Source organism: Triticum dicoccoides, chromosome 6B (assembly GCF_002162155.2).
Source record: "Triticum dicoccoides isolate Atlit2015 ecotype Zavitan chromosome 6B, WEW_v2.0, whole genome shotgun sequence".
Lineage (NCBI taxonomy): Eukaryota > Viridiplantae > Streptophyta > Magnoliopsida > Poales > Poaceae > Triticum > Triticum dicoccoides.
In genome coordinates this window covers 227,442,559-227,464,699 of record NC_041391.1, presented here as the reverse complement: position 1 = coordinate 227,464,699, position 22,141 = coordinate 227,442,559, and the positions used below count along the sequence as shown (strand labels likewise).

The 22,141-nt window shown below is 46.1% G+C and overlaps 1 long non-coding RNA gene across 1 annotated transcript; it reads right to left on the bottom strand.

The window, feature by feature from the left end:
* Positions 1-16,043: 16,043 nt before the first annotated feature.
* Positions 16,044-16,545, bottom strand: LOC119321972. The gene is made up of 2 exons (XR_005155321.1): positions 16,389-16,545; positions 16,044-16,261 (listed from the first exon to the last, which is right to left on the bottom strand). It is a non-coding gene; the product is annotated as an uncharacterized LOC119321972 (long non-coding RNA).
* Positions 16,546-22,141: the final 5,596 nt, after the last annotated feature.

The following is a 22,141-nucleotide window of genomic DNA, read 5'->3' as shown; positions in this document are numbered from 1 at the left end:
GTTTTAACTATCGAGAGTTTATCAACAGTAAGCGAGGTGATGTGGCATCTTAACGTGGGATTACTGTAGCGTGATTATCCGGGCGTCACTATTCTCCTCCACTAAGAGAAATCTCGTCCCGAGATTTAAGCGGTGGAGTAAGGGGGGAAGGTGTTGGTAGCGAAAAAAAACCTAACGAATCTTCTCGGTCTTGGCTGCCCTTTCGAAGAGGTTGATCCCTTTCGTTGATGTCTTCATTTCTCTGCTTCAAGTCACCATGATGAAGTTGCCGTCCTTTCTTCGGGTACTCCATCGTACTTACGAATAGGTATGGGGCAGCTCGACAACGATAGAAGGCTACAATGGGTAATCATAGGGGGTTATCCCATGAATGAACACATGGGTATCTCTCGAGTTGGTCAAAACACAACGAGAGCCACCAAGAAGGTACAGTAAGAAGTTTCAAGCGGATAGACAATCGTTCGATGTCTGAAACAAGTGGGAAAGGGGTCTAGAGCAATGAGAATAAGTATTGTGTCTGATACCAGAATAGAGCACTAGGAAGGTGGCCCATGAATTAAATACGAAGCCAAGTGTGAGGAATAACCATTAGAAACAGGGTTGTACAGGAGAGTCAGGTTTCGATCTTGTGGATCTGTGGGTTATGGGCCCACCATGTAGGTAAAAAGTAGGAAGGGCGGAGATGTCTTGTGTGATCATGTAAGCAAGGCATGTCAGAGGATAGCCTGCCATTTATGTCGGCAACAACATCGGTACCAAGGGCGAGGGATGAAGAGAACCATTTTCCTGCTTGTTGAACGAGGCGGACCATTAGGCAAAGTTCTCGTTTATCGGTGGCTACCGGAATATCATCAACAATAGTAACAGGGCCTCGTCGACAGAATTGTACACCGAGGTGTTTACATATGCAGGAGAATATAATTGCTGAGATCATATAGATCACAAGAAACGTTAAACCAACCAATGGAATGGAAAATATGGTTATCAGATTAAACAGAACAATTGGAAGGAAAATGTGTTTAAACACATACTTTAGGGGAATATCCTTCCCAAGGACAAGCAGAGCAAGATATCCATGATAGGATATAAAGTAGAAAACACGTAGGTAAGGGGAGAGAAATTTCATGACATTACCCATACAACGGTGTTTGGATAATTGACCAAGAAACATTTAGCATTGTGCTTCAAATGTTCTTATTGAAAATCAGAGTACCACAGACATGCTTCAAGATGGCATTGACAAGGTCTTCAAGCAAAGGTCAGACCTTGGATACACGAAGGATTCATCAGGAACAACTTGTAGAATAAGTCTTATCATTTCCTCATGGAAGAATGGATAACATTGCGAAAAGGAAACTATAACAATAGGGCCTCTGGACAGATGTGCTAGGCATGACACCACCCTACCATGTCATATAAAGACAATTGTCATAACTCTTGGAAATATGTTCCAACCATCATATCTGACTGAGATTCAGATCTGGTTGGTGTCAGGAAACCTTAGACTCAGGATGCCTGAGAAGAAAAGGTGCGACACAATTTGATGAGATGACATTGTAAGATTCTCGGGAAATGAACTACGGAAGCGGGTTCTGAAACAAGAGTTCATCATTAAACCAAGGAGAGGATGAGGGGGTGGCTGCTGGACTCAGCGACAACTCCTCGAGATTTCCAAAAGATGGATTCCCACAATCATGTGAAGGAGATAACATTTTTCAGATCAAATGACATAATGATGTATGCTCGAGGGAAACATACTCAGTTAAACAATGGTTGAAAGGTGCACCCGAAATATGGGCTTAGGTAGTATGATCATTGTTAGAATGGTGATTTGATAATCAATGGCCTAAGGATGTAATGTTGACCATTAACTCCAAAGCAATAGGGTTGATAGAAGGGCGGAATCCAAACAGCACCGTTCACCTGTTGGTATCCCGGTTAGAAACAACACAAGAAAGAATGGTGATGGTGAGAAGTATCACTATACCAAGAATCCTTAAGAGGTGGAGCAATTCTCACAACATCCTTGACATAAAAAGGTGGTAATACTTCAAGGTAAATAAGAACAAATGCTGGATAGCAAGGAACTCAAGGTATAACACAAAACACTGACAAGTTTGTGTTGAACGGAAGGCAATAATGTGGTCGATGATAATACAAATCATCGAGGGAAAGGATGGTATTTCTCATCATGAATTCTTGATACCCTGGAAGAGCTCAGAATATTGATGATGATCACGACACAATTGTCGAGAGATTTAATGAAGATGTAATTTGACCGATGATGACATCCAGTCAAAGGAATGATGAAGCGAAAGGTTATTGGAACCATGAGTACGGCACAAACTCAAAATCAAGCTTGATGTTCAAGGCGAAATGATATGACGAGGAAAATCGACGTAAGCTTAGCTCATCGTCGAAAGTTGTGCTCCGGGAAGAAGGACCGGGGCACAGTTAAAATTAGCACGATCATGAAGTAACCGATCAGGCTAGGAGTGACGTGATGGAGTATTAAACGTCTCAACAACAAAGTACTAGGAGTATTGAATCACAGTGTTGATTCGATTCACTAATCGGTGTTCCCGGTTGACGACAACCCAGAACCCGTGGAGTGACTACGACAAGGAAAGACATTACTTCAACAAAGTTAGTATGATGTGGTGCAATGGCAAGACATCTTCGGGATACCAGGGGGTAATACTTGAAGGTAGAACAAAATAGAGGTTGGGCAGACGTAATGATCTGCAGATGGCAAGTACTTTTAACTTGTCCGAGAATGGGATCAAAGAAGAACAATCACAGTCGGAACCACGATTACAATGGACAAAATCACAGATACAAGATCAAATTATGCCAAGTGAATAATTATTGTCACGAGAAGCTATCATGATAAGCTCAACATCGTTTCCATGGGCATGAACACAAAGTTCAAGGTCGACTCCCACTTCTCCAATGTATAACCTTTCATTTACTTCTCGCTTTCGATGAAGTTGTAGTGTTGAAATTATATCTGGCAAAACACCAGAATAGTATGACTCGTGAAAACTCTTCTGGTTCACACAGATTAAGGAAGGCATAGATTCAACCCATCGGGGCATCTTAGGAACATATACCACAAACTTCAGAAGTAATTGACTCAAGCTCGAAAGTAAAGCATGGTTGAGAAAGCAGAGGATACAATTTACCAAAGGCATTATGTATTCGAGGAAAGGCTCACAAGGTTATTGAATATGAAGGACGTTGTCGGATAAAATTCAACAAAGGATCTGGTGGTCCATAAGGTATCTAATGTGAGCATCGGTACTCAACCAGAAGAAGAAAGCATGCAAGGAGATTAGATGATAGAAACAACTGACTACTTCAAAGCTCAATTGTAATGGAAATATCATTTCCAAATCAGGGGATCAAAAGCCAATGCTCTCATTAAGAATGGATAAGTTGAATAGACTTAGGCGTACAATCAACAACAATTTAATTGGTCGATAACCAGCTCATGTTTAAAATGATGTCTGAGCCGGAAGGAGAAATTCTAGGATCTGATTGAGGATTGTGAGCATTCGCAGCATTTTGAATCAATGGACTCAAAATGATAGTGACAAAGGCTAACAATAAGATTACTGTACTTGTGGGATTAACCATAATGCAAGCAAGCAAGAATTTCAAGAGCAATAGGTTGCTCAGGATTTTCGGAAGATCGAATGGTATTTCGAAGTCTTTTGCGAAACACATGAACAACTGGGGAGAAACATATCCTCGGTAAGTGTGAGGATTAATTTGTAGGTGTAATCAGGCGACAAGAAACTACAAGGCAGCAATCACAAAGTTTTCTCGGAGCAATAGAGAGAAGTTCGGGGTATCTTGTAATAACAAGTCCAACTGAGAATAAAGGTAAGAACGACTGGTGTATGCATTTATCCATAGTGATGTTTTGGTGGTAGGGAATTGCAAAAGCAACGGGGACAAAGTCTCGAGAGAACATCGGAGAGTATCTTCAGGATCTTCTGATGCAGCAGGCGACCATCAGTAATAAGGGGCTCTCCAGGTGGAAGTGATCACGAGATCCTAATGTCAGAGTCAGCAAAATTTGTTTAACCCGAGTAGAAGAGAGTTCACAGTCCCGGAGTAAAGATCGAGGAGTAAAAGATCCTAATACCACCCAATGGCGACGTGGGCCCATGGGCCGCACAGCCATGTTAGTCAAACTGTTTTCATCGACAAGACTCAACTTCGGACAAGGAGTGTGGAAGGGGGATTCCTACAGGCAATCGGCTCTGATACCAACTTGTGACGCCCCCGATTCAATCGTACACTAATCATACACGCAAACGTGTATGATCAAAATCAGGGACTCATGGGAAGATATCACAACACAACTCTAAAACATAAAATAAGTCATACAAGCATCATCAAGCCAGGGGCCTCGAGGGCTCGAATACAAGTGCTCGATCATAGACGGGTCAGCGGAAGCAACAATATCTGAGTACAAATATAAGTTAAACAAGTTTGCCTTAAGAAGGCTAGCACAAACTGGGATACAGATCGAAAGAGGCGCAGGCCTCCTTCCTGGGATCCTCCTAACTACTCATGGTCGTCGTCAGCGGCCTGCACGTAGTAGTAGGCACCTCCAGTGTAGTAGGAGTCGTCGTCGATGGTGGCGTCTGGCTCCTGGGCTCCGACATCTGGTTGCAACAACCAGGAAGAAGGGAAAGGGGGAAAAGAGGGAGAAAAGCAACCGTGAGTACTCATCCAAAGTACTCGCAAGCAAGGAACTACACTACATATGCATGGGTATATGTGTAAAGGGCCATATCGGTGGACTGAACTGCAGAATGCTAGAATAAGAGGGGGATAGCTAATCCTGTCGAAGACTACGCTTCTGGCAGCCTCCGTCTTGCAGCATGTAGAAGAGAGTAGATTGAAGTCCTCCAAGTAGCATCGCATAGCATAATCCTACCCGGCGATCCTCCCCTCGTCGCCCTGTGGAAAAGCGATCACCAGGTTGTCTGTGGAACTTGTCTGGGTGTGTTTTATTAAGTATACAGTTCTAGTTGTCATAAGGTCAAGGTACAACTCCGGGTCATCCTTTTACCGAGGGACACGGCTATTCGAATAGATAAACTTCCCTGCAGGGGTGCACCACATAACCCAACACGCTCGATCCCATTTGGCCGGACACACTTTCCTGGGTCATGCCCGGCCTCGGAAGATCAACACGTCGCAGCCCCACCTAGGCACAACAGATAGGTCAGCACACCGGTCTAAATCCTATGCGCGCAGGGGTCTGGGCCCATCGCCCATTGCACACCTGCACGTTGCGAGGGCGGTCGGAAGCAGACCTAGCCCCCTAATACAAGAGCAGGCATTCCAGTCCAATCCGGCGCGCGCCGCTCCGTCGCTGACGTCAAGAAGGCTTCGGCTGATACCACGATGTTGAGTGCCCATATCTTTCCCACGTAGTTGGTTTGTGCGTATAGACCAAATGGCCAGACTCAGATCAAATACCAAGATCTCGTTAAGCGTGTTAATTTATGTAACCGCGAACACCGACCAGGGCCAGGCCCACCTCTCACCTAGGCGGTCTCAACCTGCCCTGTCGCTCCGCCACAAAGATCCACATAGAGGGCCGTCGGGACAAAGGTCCTTTCAGCCCCCAATCCGTGAATCACTCGCGGGCACTCAACGAGCCGACCCGACTTTAGTTACCATCTGTATAGTATGTATATATGTATTGTATATACCCGTGATCACCTCCTGAGTGATCACGGCCCAATAGTATAGCAAGGCAGACTGACAAGAATGTAGGGCCAATGATGATAAACTAGCATCCTATACTAAGCATTTAGGATTGCGGGTAAGGTATCAATGACTATAGCAACAATGACAGGCTATGCAACAGAATAGGAGTAATCGAACAGTAACATGCTACACTACTCTAATGCAAGCAGTATAGAGAGGAATAGGCAATATCTGGTGATCAATGGGGGGGAGGGCTTGCCTGGTTGCTCGGGTAAGGAGGGGTCGTCAACACGGTAGTCGATCGGGGTACCAGCAGCAGCGTCAGTCTCGTAGTCTACCAGAGAGAAGAGGGCTAAGAAACAATAAATACAATGCAAACAAATGCATGACGATGCATGACATGACAAAACGTGATGCTAAGTGTGCCCAATCGCGGTAGTAGGTGATACCGGCGAAGGGGGGAAACATCCGGGAAAGTATTCCCGGTGTTTCGCGTTTTCGGATAGAGGAGCCAAAGGGGAAAGTTGCGAGTTAGATAGGTTAGGGATGTGTGATGGACAAACGGGCTATGTATTCGGATTCGTCTCGTCGTTCTGAGCAACTTTCATGTAGAAAGTATTTCCATCCGAGTTACGGATTAAAAGATATGATTTTCAAAAGAATTTAATAATTTCTGGAATTTAATTAATTATTTAATTTAATTCGAAATTGGATTTATGTCATCAGCATGATGTCATGCTGACATCAGCAGTCAACAGGGGTTGACTGGTCAACCTAACAGGTGGGCGCCACCTGTTAGGGACTGTTTAGCTAATTAATAGTACTTAATTAGGTTAACTAGTTATTAGGTTAATTAATCTTAATTAGTTAATTTAAATAGAATTAAATATGTTAATTATTTAGTTAATTAATTAATTGATATTTTTATTTTAATTTATTATTTATAATTCTTTTTTATTTAAAACGTTCTGGGGCGTGGGCCCCTCGTGTCATGGGCCCAAGGCCTTAGCGGGCGCATGGGTGGTGGTTAATGGGGCGGCGCCTGAACGAGGGGGCGGACCGGGCCGCAGTGGGGGGTACGGGCGCCATAGCGCGGACGGCCACGGCGGGGCGCAAGAGCAGAGACGGGGCGGACGGCGCACGGTGAGTACGTAGGACGAGGGAGGGAGGAGGCCGGGGCCTCACCGCGGGTCTGTAGGGCACGGGCAGCGGGGGGCGAGGAGGAGGCGGAGACGAGCGACGCAGGGGTGGAGATCCGGCGAGGAAGCAGTCCGGCGAGGTCTCCGGGTGGCGGCGAGGTCGAGATCCGGCAAGGGAGTCCGACGAACGGCGGGGTCCAGGCGGGACGAGGCGGCGACGGTGTGCGGCGTCGGTTCGCGGGGAGGACGGGCAGCGCGGTCGGCGCATCGAGGTTGGGCCCCTCCCCGATCCAGAGGGGATCGAGCGGAGAGGGGGAGAGGGAGAGGCGAGCGAATGGGGGAAGTGGGGGTGTTGGGTGTCAGTTAGGGTTTGGGCAGGGGGTGTATAGGGAGTGGGGTGGGCCGGTTGGGTCGGCCGGCTGGGCCTTGGCCCAGTTGGCCAGGGGGGAGGGGGGTTGTTTCCTTTCTCTTTAGTTTTGTTAGGTTTTCTTTTTTTATTCCTTTTATGTTTTAGTTCAATTTAAAATATTTATGTATTCTGTAAAAGTGTGTTTCCTTCACCTTAAATATCTAAACATTATTTGGCACAACCAGAACATTTTATTTTTAATGTTTGAAAACTTTGATGTTTGCCTTTAATTAAATTTGAATTTGGATCGGTTTTGAACTATCGAGAGTTTATCAACAGTAAGCGAGGTGATGTGGCATCGTTAACGTGGGATTACTGTAGCCTGATTATCCGGGCGTCACACAAAAGCTTCAAGAGTGAAGCCGAGCACAACCCTTTTTCGACAAGGCCAAGAACCCCTACAACAAGCCCAAGATTTCTTTTGACAGATTCTGGAGTCATCTTCAAAGAAGCTATTACTCATGCATCTTATACAACCAGGACTGGATTTTCCTGCACAAGCGCCTCTGTTGTGATGCCATGGCTAGACTGCCATGCCTGGAAGAAGCCCTTGACTGCTTTAGAGATGTTGGCTTGCTCCCATTTGTCGTCGACAAGGAGCACTGGAATGGAGATCTTCTGCCCAATTTTATGCCTCTCTGCCCATATTAGGCTACTATAGGGATACGAAGACATGGATCTTTGAGTGGATGATCGGAGATGTTCATCATGAAGCCAAAGCTTAGGATTTCGTCGAGCTTACTTCCATGCCCACTCCTAGTGATCTTTATGAGCCAGTTTGTCAGCTGTATGAGAAGGAAATTGAGAGCATCTTTGAGAAGCCAGAGCCTAACATGAGCCAAATGCTGAGCATGATGAAGCCATTCCCCGAAGATGCTGAGTACCCAACGCACTTCTTCATCAATGACCTCGAGTATTTGCCTCGCACCATCTACCACATTGTGTGGCATACTCTGTGACCAATCAAAGGACACTCTCCTCATGCAAAGATTGAAGGCACAATGAAGGCTTTGGTCTTCTACATTCTCAATGGCATCCACTTCAGCACTCATGACTTTTTCATCAGGCAGTTGGCAGACTTCAGGCATTGATCTATTTGGCCAAAAATTCTATGCACCATGGATAATGAGGCTGATTAAGCTTTGCTCTTAAAGCAGCTATCAAGCTTTAGCGCGCAATCATGTTGTCTTGTTGCCTGAAGTTGATATGTCTCATGAATCCATCTATCCCGTACCTGCCAAGGAACCCATTCGCGAAGACTATGCTGCCTTCCAAAGCTTCTCAGCACCCCTTGAAGCCATTCATGTGCCAAATCCCGCGACTACTACTGGTCCCCTTGCCGGCCAGCTTAGGTTGTCTCATCATGCCAACACTGATGCAATAGCCATCACAGTACCTCAAAGGCCTCAGAAGCGTATTCGTATCCTAAATGACAGAGAACTTCTAGTTTCTCTCCATCAGAAGCAGGATAGGCATCATGACTGGATGAAGCGTCAGATGCAAAGTCTTCTTGTGGATGTCAATTGCATTGACAACCTCTCCACCAAGAATTCTTTCGTTGCACATGAAGCCTGTCGGCGTGCCTGGAAGATCCTCACTCCGCTCTACTCTGAAGCCGAACTCATAGCAGATGGCTTCACTGAAAGATCATAGTGGAGGATACGCGTTTATCTGGTAAACTTTTGCTTGCAAGTACATGTCAATAATATGAAAAGAGATAAAACACATGTTAGTGAAATATTTGACATTTTCATGGAGGACATTCTCTTTTGTGGTAAACTGTAGTTTGACAAGTACAAGAAAATAATATGTAAACGGGTTGTACTGTAAAGGATGAAAGACATGCAAGTGAAATATTTTTCTATCCAGCAAGAGAAGCATCAGGGCAAATACAAATGGAGACAACATGACAGTCGGAAACTTTGACATTGACTCAAAAAAATATCTCAATAGGAACATGTACATACAGGTTTTAGGGTCTACCTGGGCCAAGTAGTTTATTTTATTTTAATTTCTTAACTCGGCCAACCTAATTATTATTTTAACTTGGCCAGCCTAATAACAAGTATGAGGCACATCCAGGCTATGCAAGTATTTTCTTTCCTAGGACTAGGACGCCAACCAAAGAATCTCTAAGATCATCTCTAGCAGACCTCGTATATCGCCGACCCGCAAAACTCTTTTACAGTTCGTGGAAAAATGGTTTGGCTGGCCGGTGCAGGCGACGGCCGAGCAGACCCCGCATAGCGGAACTGTACAACTGAGTATTCGCGAATGTTTCATTTTACAGTTCCGCTATGCGGGGTCTGCTCGGTTGTCGCTTGCACCGGCCCGCAAATCAGATGCGATTTGATCTGAATTTGACACATATGCACATATTTAGAGAAAATATCAATACCACAATACAACAATCATCCAGATTAGAAATAATTATTCAAATCACTGAAGCAAACTAAATAATTCAATATAAAACTTGTCACGAATACAAATCACACATGAATTAAATGAAAATGAATAGAAAAATGAATTTTGTTACTGCCCAGTCCTTTGCCAATGGCTCTCAATGAGATCCTGCTGAAGCTGAAAGTGGGTGTTTGCATTTTCAATCTCCTTGTAGGTCTGAAGAAAAGCTCTAATGCGGTTAGGGTCTCTAGCTGGTTTGACACGGGTACCCACATTGGTGTAGAAGAAGCCGCCTCTTGCACCCTTGCAAATTCACATTGTTTCCTAGTTTTGCATTCTTTGATGCTCTTGACAAATGTGCACCAAGGAGTGTATATACCATCTACAAGATAGTACCCCTTTGTGTATTCATTCCCATTGATAGTGTAGTTGCAAGAAGGAGCATCACCACTAGCAAGCCTAGCAAACAAATGAGACCGTTGCAACACATCGATATCATTGAGAGTACCCGGCATGCTACGGCCTCTAGCACAATTGTTGCATCATGAGACTTGCCACAATACATTCCCTGCCATGCCTTCGGGCAAATTTTCCAAGTCCAATGCATACAATCAATGCTACCTAGCATGCCAGGCCAACCTCTTCTCTCATTAGATGCCACCAATTTTTTTGTGTCTTCCTCGTTGGGTGCCCGAAGATATTCAAGACCAAAGACACGGACAATCACTTTGGCAAACCTACGCACTAACTCAATTGTGGTATTTTCACCAATGCGAAGGTACTCATCGACATAGTCAGTCGGAATGCCGTATGCAATTACCCACATAGCTGCCGAGATTATTTGATATGCACTAAATCCCTTCAAGCCCGTGGCATTTCTTCTTTGAGTAAAATACCGATAATTGGCCTCGCAAGCTTGAACAATTTTCACAAAGAGAGATCGGCTTCGGTACCTTCTACTGAAGAGGTGCGGCGGATATGTTGGATTCTCTGTGAAGTAGTCTTGCATCAACATCTCGTGATGGAGATTTCGAGGAATGCAAAGATGGCCGACGGTCGATCCTCACCGCCTATTTCGGTTCTCATCTTCGTGCTCCTTCACGGCAAGGGCCATCACCAACGTCTGCTACTGATAGTTGACAACCAGCGTCTCAACATCCGAGTCATCCAAATCGGATGAATCATCGAGCAAAAACTTCTCGCACGAGCTCAATTCCATCTAAATTCACAAAAAGGCACATCGCATTAACCAAGTATGCATACCGCTCGGCACAAGCACAAGTAAAAACTCACCGGCTGCTCGGGGGTGGTGGCTCTCTAGCGGCTCGGGGGCGGTTGATCCCGGGCGGCGACTGTGACAAGGGGCGGCTCGGATTGGCGGACCGGGGGAGCCGGTGCAGCGGCTCGATGGAAGAGGGTAGGGCATCCCCGTGGCGCGATTCTGCCCGCAGATTTGGCCGGAATCGCCGACGGCGTATGGGCGGAACCAATGGTGGGCGGCGGCGGGAGGAGGTGGAGAAAGGTCGCGGGCAGAAATGTCCCTCCCGCCAACCGCTTTCCTGTGATACGGGGGACCGTAGGGGCGAGGCGGAAACCTGCATATTCGTAGGTTGGGGATGAGATTTTGTCGCGCCCCTCAAAATACTTACGGGTCGGACGCGTTTGCGGGTCTGGTCGGGCAGCATTTTCCGCGCTGACCCGTATTTTGATGGTTATTTTGTGGGTCGCGGCTTTATACGGGGTCTGCTAGAGATGCTCTAAGGCTACTCATAGAGGGGAGTGTCATATACTAGTATCATGCATATGCTACTAGTGTATGCTACTACCTTGATAGTGCATAGTACCCCCTTCGTTTCAGTTTACAAGTCCTGAGCGTATACCTAGGTTGTCAATTTTATCACCCTAATATAAACTATATAATACAAAAATTATACAATTTGAAAATAGAACATCTGAAGTTTATATTGGTATATTTTTTGTAATATATTACTTGTATTAGGTTGGTCAAATTGATGACCTAGGGGTACGTGCACGTCCTGTAAACTGGGAGAGAGAGAGTATAATAGAGTAGTATCCTAGATGACTTTATTTATTACCATGCATGACACAAAATAGTATAGCATGTAATATGATATAGTATCTACCTATGTTACGCTAAACCTCTCTCTTCTTTAATTCTATGCCACATCAACGTGTTTACTACTACCTCTCTCTTAGTTTACAGGGCGTACGCGTACCCCTAGGTCGTCAATTTGATCAACCTAATACAAGTCATATATTACAAAAAGTATACCGATATAAACTTGAGATGTTCTATTTTCAAAAGATATAATTTTTGTGTTATATAATTTATATTAAAGTGATAAAATTGGCAACCTAGGTATACGCGTAGGACTTGTAAACTGAAACGGAGGTAGTATTACCATGTGCATGATACTAGCTAATATACCATGACTATGGCCAGCCTAAGCCCAAATCTTACATGCAGGTGCCATATTAATACATACGCTAACTGCTTAATTTGCTGCTAATTAATAACACAATATAAATGACATTTATGAATTTCTACAGATTCACTGCCGAATTAAATGTGTATTAACAATTTTTGAAACAACATCTTTCAATTGCACATTTTTATCACTGCCACATATCTATATAGAACACCACCCATACAATTGTATCCCTACACGTTCATCTTCACTACCACTAAATATTGAGTTTTTCCAAGTACATGGACAATCACCACAACGGCAACAGGTACGACTTTTTCATGCAAAACTGTTTTCTCACTTCAGACTTTTCAGTCCTGGTGCTTGCATTATTCTTGAATTTATTACAGAATTTTCGATGATGCGCTTTCAGCGGAAAGATACGTTCCTGTCAATGACGAGGCGCCTATGGTGACTACATAAATCTCAAGATGATATACCGGCTCTGTCTCTCAAAGGTGCTCATAGGAGTAGGATGTGCATGTGTGCATTCATCGGGGTGAGTGTATGCGCGTATATATGAGCACTTGCGTCCGTACTGTGTTAAAAAAACGCATATTACCGATTTTCCTACGGGATGTGATCTGATGCACAAAAAAATTGTTCTACCCCCTTCATCAACACATCAAACAAGAGAAACACACAAGAATTGCATAGAGGTTGTTAGAGCAACTCTAGCAGATCCCGCAAAAGTCCCCGACCCACAAAATAACCACTAAAACGTGGGTCGGCGCGGAAAATCCCGCCAGAACAGACCCCGTATACGCGTCCGACCTGGAATTTTTTTTGCGGGGTGCGGCAAAAAATCTCCCCTGACCTCTAGCTAGTTTCACGGGGCGAGAGCACGACCCGAGCTCGGCCCCTATCCGCAACGAGATTTGGCGGGAGGGACATCTCTGCGCGGTCGTTCCCGCTCCTCCCACCCTCCACCACCATTACCCCTGCCACCTCCCGCTCCGGTTCATCTTCCCCGGCTGTCCTTCGCCGCCATGGATGACTCCCGTCACCGTCGAGGTCGCGCACACTCAATCCCCTCGGGTAGATCTTGTCGCCGGCCATGTTGGCCCCGCCATCGCCTAAGGCACCACCGCGCCTGCCCGCAAGCGGCAGGGCAATGTGGTCGTGTAGGGCGGGAACCCGGCTGCCCCCACCCGCAAGGCCCGCGCTCCGGGCACCAATGCCGCTGCACGATCCCGGCCGACGGCGGAGAAGGTCGCCAAGGTCTCGGGCGTGAAGTGGAGGAAGATTCCGGCTACAAAGCGGCCGGCTACTTCAGCCGCTCCCTCCGGCCCAGAAAGAGGTTCCTCGACGATCCCGCTCAACGGTGCTGCTCCCGCCGTAGGCGATGTGTTCGATGAAATGGGCGCAAGGTATGACTCGGTCATCCACTCCCTTTTCAGTCATGGAAATTTTCTTTGCTTTCGCGATAGCTCGTGTTGTCGTTCACTATAGCGGTGGTTCGAATAATGTAACTGCCGAGTTCGTGAACTTGTTGGACAACAACGTCGTTGACATCGATGAGGCCCCGTTCGCCGCATTTGAATACAATGAAACGGAGGGCGGCGTGGATGATCATGGGGGTGAGGAAGAATTGAAGGAGATCAATGAGATGGCGTATGAGCAATCGCAAGCAAAGAGTGGAAAAAGCCAGAGATCGAAGAACTACACGATCTTGGAAGATCAATTCTTGATCAAGGCATGGAGTGCGGCATCTCTTGATGCATGCACGGGTACTTCTCAAACCGCCAAGAGGTATTGGCAAAGGATCGAAGATCAATACTTCCGCATGATGGCGAGGTTTCCCAATAGGACTCCATGCACCTTTCGGTCGCTCTAAGGGCGTTGGGACATGATCAAGCCCATTTGCAGCCGTTGGGCAGCTTGCTTGGAGCAAGTACGCAATGCACCTACAAGTGGAACCGTGGAGTCCGACTATGTGTGTTCTCTTTTCCTTTGTTCAAGTTGTGCACATCATATTGCATCATATGAAACATTTGCATCATTCTAATTGTGTATGACAAAATTGCCCAACAAAGATACAAAGATATGGAAGCTTCGGAAGGCAGATTCTTTAAACTAGAGCATTGTTGGAACATGCTCAAGAATTGCGAGAAGTGGGCGTTGATTGAGAAAGAATCCCCACCAAAGAGAGGTTCACTTACAAACATGGATGAAGATGAGGATGATGATGGCCCAAGGAACTTGAACAAGCCCGATGGTGACAAGAAGACTAAGGAGAAAATGAAAAGAGAGCATGAAGCGTCGAGCTTGAGGGAGAAGATTAATGCCATGGTGCAATCAAATGAGATGATGTTATTGAAGTCGTTGGAGATCAAGAAAGAGTTGGCCGAGAAGAAGGCATGGAAGAAGCAAGAAAAATGGCAATTGCTCAAAGAAGAGGTGTTGCGCAGAGTGGCCATTGAGGAGAGAAGGATACGTGCCGCTGAGAACAAAGCCGCGTCCATATTGCTTGCCGAACAGAACAAGATCATGACAATGAACCGCAATGACATGGACCACCTCACCCGCGAATGGCATGATATGGCAAGAAGAGAAATCTTGAAGAGGAGAATGGTTGCGTCGGCCAGTGCGTGTTACAGTGCGGGAGGTGGATTCGATGCGGGGTTTGGAGCCAATGTCGCCAATGCGTTCAGTGCATCAGCCGATGATTTCGGTGCAGGAGTTTGAACAAGCGCCGGAGGTGGATTCGGTGGTTCCGAGATTTCCATGGACTCGATGGCGCGGAGTGAAGATCGACCAAGATGATGCGGACGTGGTCGTCGCTTTTGCAAGTCCTTTTGCGTTTGTCCTACCAAAACTATGCTTTTGCGCGTGAACTATGTTTAGCGTTTGAATTTGAACTCATTTGTCGGAATGACTGTCAAATGCGCTTATTGAGGTTTTCGGTTTGCGGGTCGGCGTGGCGCTGCCCGAGCAGACCCCGCGTAGCCTGAGTCTGACCTTGCCCGTGCCGGCCTGCATACACACTCTTCCGCAAAACACTTATGCGGGTTCAGATTTTGCGGCGTCCGCCAGAGATGCTCTTAAAAAGATGAAGAAAGCTGAAACTCCCAACAGCACTGTCTCACTTGAAGACACCACGAAGGGTCATCCATTCAGGGCCGAAGAAAGGAATCCCACATGTAAAAAGAAAATCTCAAGGAACAAGGCACCAGCGTGGACCACTCCCAAGAAAATTAAAGCACATATTATGATATTTATCCTATGAAAATGTTATGCATCCATCAAATAATCAAGTAAAATAAATTCATTACTTCATTTTCGCTGAACCAAAATTCATCCAAATTATCACAACTAATTCCCACAGCAACACGCAGAGAATTGTCTAGTTACACCAATAACAATACCGTATTCTCTTGTCGGTGTTTGTCTGTTTAGGCAAGTGAAGGATGGTGGTTTGTTCCGTGATCTGCATAGGGGAGGTTAGATAGGAAAGCTATCTTGTGTGAATTTGGGATGAACCTCACGCACGCACGGACGCATGATGCATTCACGATGGATGCAATTAACATGCACAGGCCTGTTTAATATGATGGACCGGTCAGAATAAGCTAATGCATATTGGTTCCTTCACTCACGATAAAAGATGAGACATGAGCTACTAATCTCACCTAATTGGCGTGATAAATCGAAGTCAAACTAAACAAATTCTCTTGTGTACGCATGATCGTCAGCGTGCCGCAAGCGGACGTTTCCGTCGGTTGTGTCGCTCGTCTCGGCTGACTAGGACGGACGGGGTCGAGCGAGGAGAAACGAATCAGGCCAAAAACGCAGCCCTGAAACCGATCCTACACTAAAGAAAACCTACCGGGGGACCTGTACGAAATCGCAACGATAAACGAAATCTTTGAGACAAATTGCACAGCTTTATTAAATCTTTCGCATCAATCAGTACATTTTGCAGCAACACTCGCATGTGTAGCGTTTGTCACAGAATTGGATGTAACTTAAGTCGGGATTGTAGATACTGCCAATTGCATGGCAAAGCTCTCTGCACCTCTCGGTCGTAGTGTTACCGCCAAGCATGTAATTACACATATGTCTAAGCTCACCTTGTTCAACACCTGCGCATTCAGATCGACACATGCATGAATTACTTTGGCATGTATCCCTGGTACCAAAGTGTTGATCGATTTGAACGACCAACACCGAGATAAAAAAGAAGTAGACTGAAAACTGACGTGGTATTACCTATATGGCCCTCGGATGCATGACAAGGCCAGTACTGCAAGGTAGACAAAGCAATCAGAAGTACAAAGCATAAAGCCTTTGTGTTGTTCATCCCCATGGTCACAAGCTAGCTTAGCCTTTTCCTTGGTCTGGAGGTGTTCTTCTTCTTACGGCTAATGTGTGATGGTCGTGATTCCCCTTTGATACATGGTGTTTCTTCTTATATAGAGGCGAAAACAAATCGTGTAGTATCAATCCCATTTTATTTTTCCTATTTTGATTCCTCGTGCATTGATGTTCTCTTGAGTATATAGAAGGATATACACAAATCGTGGACACCCAATGTAATGTGGGACTGTTGAAATATAGAAAGGTAATTAATGAGAAGGTAAATGAAAGGAACATTTGGGATGTCATGCACATTAGCTGCTACGTGTAGTACTTTATTAAGCGGATAGCGATTCTGTAATTGGTGATCCACCCATCCGAAAAACCACCCAGTACTTAACCAAAATGATACTGTAAGATTTTCCGTGGAGATTTTTACTTGGAGTAAAAGATATTATTTGTTGTAACTTTGCTCAAAATTGCTTTGCGTACGACTCTTCTTATATGAATATACTAGCAAACATGCATGTGCGTTGTAACGGGAGAAGGAAGAGTATCACACACACCTAATTAACCCAACAAACCAAGACAACCACTATAGAAAGGTGCATATCTGGATCATCATAAAGTTATTCTTGCTAAATCTCGTGTCAGTCATTTGAATAGTTACAACTAAATATGCTACATGACCTTCCATATTAGAACTTTTGTTAACCTAATGATGAATTTATATGCAGAAAAGCTTGATCACTGTATCGTGCTATGCTTTTCCAACGAGGAGAGGCAAAAAACACAGCCAGAGCTTTCTAGTTCCTTCCAACACCTTCCCCTGCTACAACTGAAACAGAGCACTTGCAGGTTGCTGCCGCCCGGTTCGCTTTCTTCCCTTTTTTTGCGGGGTAAAGGGAGTTTTTATTGCAATGTCACAGTGTTACAATCAAGAGGCCATAGGTCCTTAATACATGGTGGAACCGAGTGCAACCACACAGCCTTCTCTCAGAGCGGCTATAGGTGGCCAAACGATCTGCAACACTATTCTGACTGCAGTGGATCTTCTGAGGTAAAAACTCCCTTGAACACATGAGCTCCTGGATCTCCTGGACTAAATGCCCAACAGCTGACCGAACAAGACTAGCACTTGTAAGAGTCGAGAGGGCTTGTATTGAATCTGACTGAACCACAACTGGTAGTGGGGAACGTTGTATTGTGAGTGCCATGCCCTGCATCAAAGCATGTATCTCCGCTTCCAAAGCATCATTGCAATTGAAGATATAACGGTATGCTGCGAATAGCACACCCCCCATACTATCACGAAGCACCATACCTGCCGAGGCCGTTCCATCTGCTCCAAATGATCCATCAACAGACAAGGCAACGTAGCCCATCGGAGACGGAGGCCAGGGCACCGTAGGTAAGATAGGCTTGGGTACAGCCACCGGTTCAATGCCGACTGGCATTTCCCCTTTGATGATTTCCTCCGTTGTGAATCTCCCCGCAAGTTTGATTGATTTGTAGTAGCTATCGAGAAAGTCCACAGTAATAGCCACCGGTGGTACTTCTTTATCGTGTGTGACATTGTTCCGGAGCTGCCAGATCCTCCAAATGAGCATGATCACCATATCCCGGATGTCGTCCGTACACGATGCCAGCAAGTTCAGGAGCCAATCCTTCCCAGAGTTCAATAGTCGCTCATCATAAGGCAGGGGCCAACGTGATCGCATGTTCAGCCATAGGAGCCGTGCATGCTGACATGTAATCAAAGCATGGAATTCATCCTCTTCCTCCCTTCCACGGAGCGGACACGTAGAGCGCTTCGATAAATGCCTATTTTTCTTGCATTGGGCAGTCGGTAAGGCACCCACAATTGCTCTCCATGCCGAGATCTTCATTTTCTGTGGTACCGAGGCTTTCCAAACACAATTCCACACAGACCGCTGGCCATCATGCGATGAAGAAGTCGCCCCTCCAGCAAATGCCCTCACATGATCACATGTCGCCAACTTATAAGCGCTTTTAACAGAAAACAGTCCAGACTTCTCTGGGAACCAGGAGATGAAGTCCGACCGTTGACGTGGGGAGGTCCGGATCTTGATAATATGATCAATGTCCATTTACCAAAAGGCACTTCTGAGCCGGTCCATCCTCCATGTGCCGTTGGCATCCAGAAAATCAGAAACCCGGTTCCAACCCGAGGTCCTTTTCGGAGTAATGGGTTTGAAAGGTGTTGCCCGCGAGATCCAGGGATCTCTCCATGTCCTGATAGAAGCACCGTCACCCACACGCCAAATGACTCCCTTCTTAAGTAACTCCAAACCGTGTAATATTCCCTTCCAGACTATCAACCCAGTGTTAGGAAACACAGTATCCAACAAATGACCGGAGGGGTAATACTTGGCCTTCAACAATCTCACAAATAAGCTGTCAGGAGTGTCAATAAGCCTCCATGCTTGTTTAGCTAGCAGAGCCTGGTTGAATGCACGCATGTCTCTGAAGCCCATGCCCCCCATAGACTTAGGCAACCTCATTTTATCCCAGCTCAGCCAGGCCATCTTGCTTCATTAACTTGGTGAGTTCATCACAAACTGAAGCCGGTAGCTTAAATACACTCATAACATAAGATGGTATAGCCTGAGCAACTAATTTTATAAGGGCCTCTTTGTTCTGAGATGACATATATTGTTCACTCCAATCGATCAATCTCTTCCTCAATCTTTCCTGGACAGTTTCAAACTTACCCTTATTCATTTTACCTTCTGGCACCGGCAAGCCCAAGTATATTGGTTCAAACACCTCCTGGGTAATCTCTAGGATTCTCTTCACATCAACAACTGTTGCGGGCAAGCAATGATCCGAGAAGAGAATGGAACACTTTGCTGGATTAATAAGTTGGCATGTGGCCGCAACATAAGTGCTCAACACACCCTTCACCAGGTTAGCCTGCTGTTCTGATGCCTCAAAGAACAGAAGAGAATCATCTGCAAACAATAAGTGAGATATCTCCGGGGCAGACCTGCAAATCTTCACCCCCTTCGTACCATCCTCCGTCATGGATTTAGTAATCAAAGTTGAAAGCGCATCCACAACAAAGAGGAATAGAAAGGGGGATAATGGGTCACCTTGACTCAACCCTCTAGATGGGGTAAAAGACTCCAAAACTCTTCCATTGAACTTCACCGAATAAGTCACTGAAGAGACACATGCCATAATCCGTGTAACCCAGAATTGAGAGAAGCCCCACCTGAGCAGTGCCAACTCCAGAAACCTCCAATCAACACGGTCATAAGCCTTGGATAGGTCCAGTTTATACGCATAGAGAGCCGATGAGTTGGCCTTAAGATGTTGAATATGATTAATACACTCAAAGGCAATTATAGAATTGTCTGTAATGAGCCTTCCAGGCACAAATGCACTCTGGTTCTCTGAGATAAGATCCCCCAGTAGTGGTCGCAATCTGTTCACCATACATTTGGAAACCACCTTGTAGACCACATTGCATAAACTTATGGGGTGAAAATCCTTCAGTTCCTGAGGGTGGGGAACTTTAGGGATCAATACAATCGCGGTTTCATTCACCCCGTCAGGCATAACTCATGTTTCAAAAAACAGCAACACCGCAGCCGTAATCTCCTCATTCAACACATGCTAATTCCGCTGATAAAACCGTGCTGGGAGGCCATCCACCCCCGGCGCCTTCAGAGGCCCAATCTGAAACAGCGCATCGGAGACCTCCTTTTCTGAGAATTGTTTCTCGAGATCATCATTCATCTCCGTCGTGACCTTTGGCAAAATAGAACTGAGCACTACCTCAGGATCCAGCGTTGGGTCTTTTGTATATACCTCTTTGAAATATGAAGAGGCCATTCTTTCCATCTCTAAAGGAATATTGCACCAAGACCCATCACTTTTCTTCAGTCGTTGGATGTAATTCCTTCGAGCGCGCCAGAGAGCTCGACGGTGCAAATACTTTGTGTTCCTCTCCCCTTCCTTGAGCCACGTGATGCGCGACCGTTGTAACCACATCATCTCCTCTCGGTAAAGGAGTTCATCAAATTGATTCATTTTACGTCGAATTTGAGCTCTGTCGTCACCGGCGAGTTGGAGATCCGCCAGCTAACCGCGGAGCTGTTCGATCTCCTTTGTAATATTACCAAAGTTTTCTTTGCTCCATGAACGCAGCTCCTTCATCATCTCCTTTAACGCCACCGCCACAGTGCCTAAATCTCCCGCTGGTTTATTTCTCCGCCAAGAATTTGCCATAACCTCTGCCATGGATGGGTGCTGCTCCCACATAATTTCCCTGTTGTGGTGCTGCACATTCTGCCCGCCTCCTAGCTGAAGAAGAAGAGGGCTGTGATCCGAGCACGGTGAAGCCAAGTGCACGCTTTCGCAGGCGGGAATAAATCCCGCCATGGTTCATCCGCACACGCCCGGTCAAGCCTCGCCTGAATATTCATGTACCCGTCCTGGCCGTTATTGTATGTGTAAGGAACACCCGTGAATCCCAAGTCCTGTAGCTCACACAACAAAAGGCAGTCTCGGAATGCTAGCATCTGCCCCTCCGCCCGCGGCGTTCTTGACAAATGCTCACCTTGCCACAATTCCTCATTAAAATCTCCACATACTAACCATGGCTCTTGAGATATTGCTCGCAGCCTAGCCAAATGAGCCCACATCAAATGCCGATTCTCAACCCTAGGTCACCATAAACAAAAGTTCCTCACCATGAATTTTCTTCCCCAACATTATCAACCCGTATATCAATGTATCGAGCGCATGCATCCAGCACAGACACATCCAAGGACTCATCCCGGTAAAGGGCCAGACCACCACTCAGTCCATTGCTACTCACACCATTGAAACCCTTAAGACCGAGTCTCCACTTCAACTTTTCCATCCTCCCTACATCCTGTCTAGTCTCACTTAGGAACACTAGCTTGGGGTCATTGGCTTTGCAAAGGGCCAACACCTCACGAACTATCTGGCAGTCCCCCCCCCCCCGCCCTGGCAGTTCCAAACAATGGCATTCATTGCGTCCGGTGATGAGGATACATACCTGGGGTAGGGTCATAGGCCTGACCTATACGTCCTACCCAAGGTCACTACCCAAGAAGACAAGAAGGTCAAGAGACTCCGTGATACCCCCGGTCAAAGGTGTCGAGTGTAATCCACTCGACATCATGTCACTCGGGAGTTTCCCTACCTACTCTCACTCGAATAACAAGAGAATCACTCGACCTCCCGAAGACTAGGAGTCAGTCAGCGTGCAACGGACACACATTCACTCCGTAGTCTTTAAGGCCATTAATAGCACTTAAGGCTGGCATTAGCAGTAACGCCACCACTTTATGTACATTAACTCCCTTGTAATGGAGGGTGGGAGAGGTCCTGGCGAACTCTATATAAGCCACCCTCCTCCTCTGGCACAAGGGTTCGCACCCCCTGTAATATTACATGCATAATCCAATCGACCGCCTCTGGGCGCCGAGACGTAGGGTTGTTACTTCCTCCGAGAAGGGCCTGAACTCTTAAACCTCGCATGTACACCTTCGCCATAGCTGAGATCTTGCCTCTCCATACCTACCCCCCTTTCTACTGTCAGACTTAGAACCACGACAGTTGGCGTCCATTGTGGGGCAGGTGTCTTAGCGACTTATTGGTGAAGTTGC